Source organism: Taudactylus pleione, unplaced genomic scaffold (genome assembly GCF_031769625.1).
Source record: "Taudactylus pleione unplaced genomic scaffold, aTauple2 ptg001129l, whole genome shotgun sequence".
Taxonomy (NCBI): domain Eukaryota; kingdom Metazoa; phylum Chordata; class Amphibia; order Anura; family Myobatrachidae; genus Taudactylus; species Taudactylus pleione.
The window spans coordinates 277,698-285,000 of NW_028285530.1; the positions used below are offsets into that span (position 1 = coordinate 277,698).

At 45.7% G+C, this 7,303-nt stretch overlaps 1 long non-coding RNA gene across 1 annotated transcript in view; it reads left to right on the forward strand.

Annotated features, from left to right (window-relative positions):
- The first annotated feature begins 2,425 nt into the window (after positions 1 to 2,425).
- The window catches only part of LOC148453570 (uncharacterized), a 36,404-nt gene continuing 31,526 nt past the window's right edge, over positions 2,426 to 7,303 (forward strand). The window contains exon 1 of the long non-coding RNA XR_015874905.1: positions 2,426 to 2,578. This is a non-coding gene — a long non-coding RNA (uncharacterized LOC148453570). The remainder of the gene's footprint in view (positions 2,579 to 7,303) is intronic.

Genomic DNA, 7,303 nt, shown 5'->3' on the forward strand with positions numbered 1-7,303 from the left:
GATTTAATGGGGAATTTGCGGGTTCGCAGGGAAGGGGCAGGGCCAAAATGTATTAGTAGTGATTGGTTACCAGGGTGCTCATGGTTACTCAGATGTACTCAGGGGTAACCAGGTGTATGCAGTACTGGCATCTTGTTTTTGACAAAGCCCCCAGGAGGTGACACGTACGTTTGGTGAGGAGGTGGGAGGCACTACCCTCCTCAGCCTGTCACCCAGCACTCAGCAGCAGTACAGGAATCTTTCTCCTTTCTCCCCAGGCCCTGCCGGTCACCTTTCTCCCCAGGCCCTGCCGGTCACCACTCCCCAGGCCCAGCCGGTCACCACTCCCCAGGCCCAGCCGGTCACCTTTCTCCCCAGGCCCTGCCGGTCACCACTCCCCAGGCCCTGCCGGTCACCACTGCCCAGGCCCAGCCGGTCACCACTCCCCGGGACTAGCCAGCTCTGCTCCAGTAACAGCCAGCCTGGGGACAGGGAGCCGCTCGCACTGTCCTGGGTTACCAGATCTCCTTCTGGGGCTAGGGGCTGTGGCTAAGTGCGCTCACCCAAATGGCACGTATCCACTTGCCGATTACAATGAGTGATTGAACAATAACGATATCGTTCAATAATCGTGCATGAATTGGCCATGAAAGTGATGGAAACTACCAGCGATGCGCGCTCCCGCTGGTCATTCCCGACATGAATCGTCGCCCGAACATGCCGGTCACTCTGACGATAATGACAGATTGCCCATCTTCGGGGATGAGGGAGGGTCCCTGCATTGAACGCCATATCGTTCAGTGTAAGCACTGTGGGGGATGGGGAACAACTGTACCATTATCTGCTAGTCTATATACGCACCTGACGTTCCCTGTGCATAGCGCAAACTCCGTGCGGCGACATCACCTTATCCCGGCTGCTCTCCCTCCTCCCCTTCCCTGCATGTTAGTTACACACCCTCCTCTGCTTGTTATACTGAGTGACATACAGAGGTGTGATAGGACGGCCCAACAGCTTTATTCTACCCTATATACTCCCAGCAGCTCCGCTCACACATCTATATACTGTACGGAGGAGATATTGGACCTCATTCAGAGTCGGTCGTTGCGGCCGCTCGGTCGTACGCAGCCGATGTTCGCTAAACTGCGCATGCGTAACAATCGCAATACGCGTGCGCAAACTAGCTGTTATGATCAGAAATTTCTCTCTCCTTGAACACAGCCAGGTTGTTAGTTTGAGTGACAGGATGAGGCGTTTGTGGGTGGTAACAGGGAAAGGTGCTTGGGAACGCGGGAGTGGAGATCCGAACGCAGGCATGCCTGACTATGCGAACGGCGTTTAATGGGAGTACATACGGTTTATGGGAGTGCATAATTAACAAAGTAGTGTCATGGCACATGTGACATGGGTGGTTATTGCACTGACTAGATCGTAGAGCTTAAGAGAGGGTATGGTCAACCTTAAGCTCTACGATCAGCTCCGATGGGTCCCGATTAATCCTTATAACCCCGGAGATGACGTGTGTTGCGATCGAGAAGGGGGCGTAATTTAGTCTTACGAACGCTTCTTACCCTTGATCATTCAGCTAACGATCCCATCTTAGCGACGCAACTTGCGTTCGCTTCATTTGCATATCCGGCCCCTTTCCCTTACGACTGTGCGGCCGCAATGACCGACTCTGAATGAGGTCCTGTAACTGAACATGTGAATGTACTTTCTGTATTTATCCCTGCTGCAGGTTACGCTGATCTCTAATTGTCTCTGTGCTCACTCTGATACTAAAAGAAAGATTCTCTTTCATGATTGAGGCCCCCATTTATCAATGATCGCTTTGCAATGCGATCAGGACATGCCAGTAACACTCCCGATCGCATTGCAAAAAGCGATATCTTCGGCCGGATGTATCATTCCGGGACATGCAGGGACACAGAGAGGATCCCATCCCTGCGATGTCTCTGGAGAGACCTGGGATGGCCTTCCCTATTCCCTAGCGCTGACCTGGGACGCTGATCCCTATTCCCTAGCACTGACCTGGGACGGCCTTCCCTATTCCCTAGCACTGACCTGGGATGGCCGTCCCTATTCCCTAGCACTGACCTGGGACGCTGATCCCTGTTCCCTAGCACTGACCTGGGACGCTGATCCCTATTCCCTAGCACTGACCTGGGACGCTGATCCCTATTCCCTAGCACCGACCTGGGACGCTGATCCCTATTCCCTAGCACTGACTGCTGTATATGTGAGATATAATGAAGTAGGAGGAGATGTTGCTCTGTGACCAGTGGAGGGCGCTCCTGTATCAGAAATCACCATGCAGCACTCACCTCCCCCATGTCTCCCCCTTCTCAGCTCTCTGAGTCAGCTGTCTCTCACCATACCTTGCAGTCTCTGACCCTCCCCTCCAGTCTCACATTCCCTCTCCCCCAGGAGAGCCCCCGCCCTGCACTCTCCTCCTCCCCCATCTCTCTGTCACCTCCTCCTAACAAGGGAGAAAATAGTCTGAGCACAAGAGACAGACAAGAAGTGAGAGAGAGAGAGAGAGAGAGACTGCCAGAGGGGGGGACCCCCAACAACTGCACTCTGGGGGGAGGGCAACAAGGTAGGAAACTGCCCCAGGATGCACCCCCTTCTCTTACAGCAGTCACATCATATACAGGGACCCCAGCTTCTTCCCTATCACCCCCTCCCTAACTTTCCTCTCGCCCCCTCTCTCTCCCTGCACCCCTTCTCTGTACTTTCCCCCCCTCACTCTCTACGTACCTGTCCCTTCTCCCATATACTTACACCTATTTACTACCCCCTTACCCCAATGTACACTACTACCCCCATCACTATATTTACCCCTCTGTGATCACCCCGTCTCGTATATCTCAGCACCCCAGCTCTATCCTCTATCCTGCTTCTTTCTTTCTTCCCCAATCATCGCCCCCCTCATCCCCCCCTCACCCCTCCCCTCACCCCTCACCCCCCCCACCCCTCCTTCCTGTTCTCAGTACTTTACTTTTGTTTCCCATTTATTACTTTTCAGACTTTTTCCAGTCTCTCCATACAGTAATGTATTTATTTCTCATAGTGTCCCGGTACTGTACTGTATGTCTCTTTATCATCCCGGTACTGTACTGTATGTCTCTTTATCATCCCGGTACTGTACTGTATGTCTCTTTATCGTCCCGGTACTGTACTGTATGTCTCTTTATCGTCCTGGTACTGTACTGTATGTCTCTTTATCGTCCTGGTACTGTACTGTATGTCTCTTTATCATCCCGGTACTGTACTGTATGTCTCTTTATCGTCCCGGTACTGTACTGTATGTCTCTTTATCGTCCTGGTACTGTACTGTATGTCTCTTTATCGTCCTGGTACTGTACTGTATGTCTCTTTATCATCCCGGTACTGTACTGTATGTCTCTTTATCGTCCCGGTACTGTACTGTATGTCTCTTTATCGTCCCGGTACTGTACTGTATGTCTCTTTATCATCCCGGTACTGTACTGTATGTCTCTTTATCGTCCTGGTACTGTACTGTATGTCTCTTTATTGTCCTGGTACTGTATGTCTCTTTATTTCTTATAGTGTCCCAGTACTGTACTGTATGTCTCTTTATCGTCCCGGTACTGTACTGTATGTCTCTTTATTGTCCTGGTACTGTACTGTATGTCTCTTTATCGTCCTGGTACTGTACTGTATGTCTCTTTATTTCTTATAGTGTCCCGGTACTGTACTGTATGTCTCTTTATCGTCCTGGTACTGTATGTCTCTTTATCATCCTGGTACTGTATGTCTCTTTATCATCCTGGTACTGTATGTCTCTTTATTTCTTATAGTGTCCCAGTACTGTACTGTATGTCTCTTTATCGTCCTGGTACTGTATGTCTCTTTATCATCCTGGTACTGTATGTCTCTTTATCATCCTGGTACTGTATGTCTCTTTATTTCTTATAGTGTCCCAGTACTGTACTGTATGTCTCTTTATCGTCCTGGTACTGTATGTCTCTTTATCATCCTGGTACTGTATGTCTCTTTATCGTCCTGGTACTGTATGTCTCTTTATTTCTTATAGTGTCCCAGTACTGTACTGTATGTCTCTTTATCGTCCTGGTACTGTACTGTATGTCTCTTTATCGTCCTGGTACTGTACTGTATGTCTCTTTATCATCCTGGTACTGTACTGTATGTCTCTTTAACGTCCTGGTACTGTACTGTATGTCTCTTTATCGTCCTGGTACTGTACTGTATGTCTCTTTATTGTCCTGGTACTGTATGTCTCTTTATTTCTTATAGTGTCCCAGTACTGTATGTCTCTTTATCGTCCTGGTACTGTACTGTATGTCTCTTTATCATCCTGGTACTGTACTGTATGTCTCTTTAACGTCCTGGTACTGTACTGTATGTCTCTTTATCATCCTGGTACTGTACTGTATGTCTCTTTAACGTCCTGGTACTGTACTGTATGTCTCTTTATCATCCCGGTACTGTACTGTATGTCTCTTTATCGTCCCGGTACTGTACTGTATGTCTCTTTATCGTCCTGGTACTGTACTGTATGTCTCTTTATTGTCCTGGTACTGTACTGTATGTCTCTTTATCATCCTGGTACTGTACTGTATGTCTCTTTATTGTCCTGGTACTGTACTGTATGTCTCATAGTGTCCCGGTACTGTATGTCTCTTTATTTCTTATAGTGTCCCGGTACTGTACTGCATGTCTCTTTATCGTCCTGGTACTGTATGTCTCTTTATCATCCTGGTACTGTATGTCTCTTTATTTCTTATAGTGTCCCAGTACTGTACTGTATGTCTCTTTATCGTCCTGGTACTGTATGTCTCTTTATCATCCTGGTACTGTATGTCTCTTTATCATCCTGGTACTGTATGTCTCTTTATTTCTTATAGTGTCCCAGTACTGTACTGTATGTCTCTTTATCGTCCTGGTACTGTATGTCTCTTTATCATCCTGGTACTGTATGTCTCTTTATTTCTTATAGTGTCCCAGTACTGTACTGTATGTTTCTTTATCGTCCTGGTACTGTACTGTATGTCTCTTTATCATCCTGGTACTGTACTGTATGTCTCTTTATCGTCCTGGTACTGTACTGCATGTCTGTTTATCGTCCTGGTACTGTATGTCTCTTTATCATCCTGGTACTGTATGTCTCTTTATCATCCTGGTACTGTATGTCTATTTATTTCTTATAGTTTTCTTGTACAGTACTGTATGTCTCTTTATCGTCCTGGTACTGTATGTCTCTTTATCATCCTGGTACTGTATGTCTCTTTATCATCTTGGTACTGTGTGTCTCTTTATTTCTTATAGTGTCCCAGTACTGTACTGTATGTCTCTTTATCGTCCTGGTACTGCATGTCTCTTTATCATCCTGGTACTGTATGTCTCTTTATTTCTTATAGTGTCCCAGTACTGTACTGTATGTCTCTTTATCGTCCTGGTACTGTACTGTATGTCTCTTTATCATCCTGGTACTGTACTGTATGTCTCTTTATCGTCCTGGTACTGTATGTCTCTTTATTTCTTATAGTGTCCCAGTACTGTACTGTATGTCTCTTTATCGTCCTGGTACTGTACTGTATGTCTCTTTATCGTCCTGGTACTGTACTGTATGTCTCTTTATCATCCTGGTACTGTACTGTATGTCTCTTTATCGTCCTGGTACTGTACTGTATGTCTCTTTATCGTCCTGGTACTGTATGTCTCTTTATTTCTTATAGTGTCCCAGTACTGTACTGTATGTCTCTTTATCGTCCTGGTACTGTACTGTATGTCTCTTTATCGTCCTGGTACTGTATGTCTCTTTATTTCTTATAGTGTCCCAGTACTGTACTGTATGTCTCTTTATCGTCCTGGTACTGTACTGTATGTCTCTGGTACTGTATGTCTCTTTATTTCTTATAGTGTCCCGTACTGTACTGTATGTCTCTTTATTCCTTGAGATGCCTCAGTATGTCTCTTTATTCCTCGAAAGCTCAATTTATGTATTTATTCCTCGTAGTGCCTCAGTATGTCCCTTTGTGCCTCGTGGTGCCTCAGTATGTCCCTTTGTGCCTCGTGGTGCCTCAGTATGTCCCTTTGTGCCTCGTGGTGCCTCAGTATGTCCCTTTGTGCCTCGTAGTGCCTCAGTATGTCCCTTTGTGCCTCGTGGTGCCTCAGTATGTCCCTTTGTGCCTCGTGGTGCCTCAGTATGTCCCTTTGTGCCTCGTAGTGCCTCAGTATGTCCCTTTGTGCCTCGTGGTGCCTCAGTATGTCCCTTTGTGCCTCATGGTGTCAGACTCTTTATTGTGTAGTTTGGTTGAGCTGTTTCCATATCACTTTTATTCTGCTCCTATAGTGACCTCCTCCGGCGTCTCTCTCTATACAGTGTATGATGAATCAGACCTCAAATTCCTCAGCTGGTGTTAAACAATAAGTTTTATGTAATATACAGACCACACCCGGCCAGCGCAGCCCAACCCAGCATCCTCCCCTGTACTGTCTCCATCTGTCTGTCTGTCTGTCTAAAACCAAGCAACACTGTATCCATCTACTGTATCCATCTACTGTATCCATCTACTGTATCTATCTACTGTGTCCATCTACTGTATCTATCTACTGTATTCATCTACTGTATCCATCTACTGTATCTATCTACTGTGTCCATCTACTGTGTCCATCTACTGTGTCCATCTACTGTATCCATCTACTGTATCTATCTACTGTGTCCATCTACTGTATCTATCTACTGTATCCATCTACTGTATCTATCTACTGTGTCCATCTACTGTGTCTATCTACTGTATCCATCTACTGTATCTATCTACTGTGTCCATCTACTGTGTCCATCTACTGTATCCATCTACTGTATCTATCTACTGTATCCATCTACTGTATCCATCTACTGTATCTATCTACTGTATCCATCTACTGTATCCATCTACTGTATCCATCTACTGTATCTATCTCATATCTGTCTGTCTACATATCAGCACAGCCACAGGTCACCTATCTGTCTACTGTGCTGCTCAGTCACCTACACCCAACCTACCAACACTTTATCCATCTATCTATCTGTCTCATATCTATCTATCTATCTATCTATCTAATATCTATCTATCTATCTATCTATCTATCTATCTATCTATCTATCTATCTATCTATCTATCTATCTATCTATCTATTTCATATCTATCTCATATCTATCTATCTCATATCTATCTATCTATCTCATATCTATCTATCTATCTATCTATCTATCTATCTATCTATCTATCTATCTATCTATCTATCTATCTATCTATCTATCTATCTATCTCATATCTATCTATCTCATATCTAT